The sequence below is a fragment of the Belonocnema kinseyi genome, chromosome 4 (assembly GCF_010883055.1).
Source record: "Belonocnema kinseyi isolate 2016_QV_RU_SX_M_011 chromosome 4, B_treatae_v1, whole genome shotgun sequence".
NCBI classification, from domain to species: Eukaryota; Metazoa; Arthropoda; class Insecta; order Hymenoptera; family Cynipidae; genus Belonocnema; species Belonocnema kinseyi.
The window spans coordinates 143,929,557-143,930,908 of NC_046660.1; positions in this window are offsets into that span (position 1 = coordinate 143,929,557).

Below are 1,352 nucleotides of genomic sequence, written 5' to 3' on the forward strand. Positions count from 1 at the left end.
AACGTAACCTCAAAATATACGCATATAAAGAGGCGCGCGAAGTATTCAAATCATGAGAATCGCCAGCATCGAAATCTGGAAATATTAAAATCCCATTCTCTTGATTTTATTTCAAAGCAGTTAGCAGATAGGGATATAAATAGAACCGCCGAAGTGTTCCGACTGGCAATCGTGCACCTTCGAGTTTTCAAATTCAGAAGAGGAGAAATGGGTTGCGCTCGGCAACGCTGTCAATGTACAGCGTTCAGAGCTCCGGATTACGCAAAAAAGATTCCGGTTGGTCAATGTCAGAATTCATCAAAATCGTTAGGATTCGCACGAATTCGTTCATTTGGTTTGAACGATTTCAAACGAATCCTGAGTGATACACCCCTCGCATTTCGACGTCTTTGACTTTTTGGGAAATATTTCAATTGATACCTTTCAACGCTTCTTTTTTTACAATATAAAGCGCAATATGACACCATTTTAAGGATTATTGCTTTCATTCGCCGTTTCTCGATTCTGCTCGATTCAAAAGATTCAAGACATTGAGTTGAGATTATATTGCTTTTAAAATTAGCACCAACGCGCATGCATTTTGTGACGACTGCCGTATTCCGGTTGGAACTAAACGAGTGATGGGGGTAACGTGTCCCAACTTTCCCTTGAGGATCTCTAAGTACAATCAGCTACATGATCTCGTGAGTCAGCTATCTCGTTTTAAAAAATCACTATTTTTATTTTTCTATATAAAAAATGAGATTGTGAACAAATCCTTTTAACTGGATATGTATAGTACTAGATTATTTCAGAGTTTTTATGCAAAAAGGTCATTTTCATAAAAATGTTTATCTAGTTCTGCACTGCAGCCCTTCAACAGTTAATTTATGTTTCTTTATATCCAATTCAACCTCCAAACGTAATGAAGCTCCCAAACAGCCCCATCAAAGATATTATAAACGTAGAATTTCTTAATTATTATACATTCTAACGTTTTTATAAAAATATAATTATAATTGCAAGTGATAGGAAAATTGTTCTTTCGGTTTTTAGATGTTAAGACGACAGTTCCAAGCCAGATTACGTTTCGCATTGGCAAACAAAATTACACGAACAGAATTTCACTGGCACATTCATAAAAAATGTCATATTCCATAAAATATATTTTAAAATAAACTTTAAATCATTACAATTGATACAGCTGACTCGATATATAATTAAAAATTTGTCATAAGGACAACCGCAGAATTTCGCCGGGAGCGGGTGCTCCCGATGATAAGGACGATCAGTTTAACAGAATATTCCGGGTACAATCGTTGCAACTCCCTTATAAGGTCTCGATACCTCTCTTTCTTTTCATTCTCCTTGGC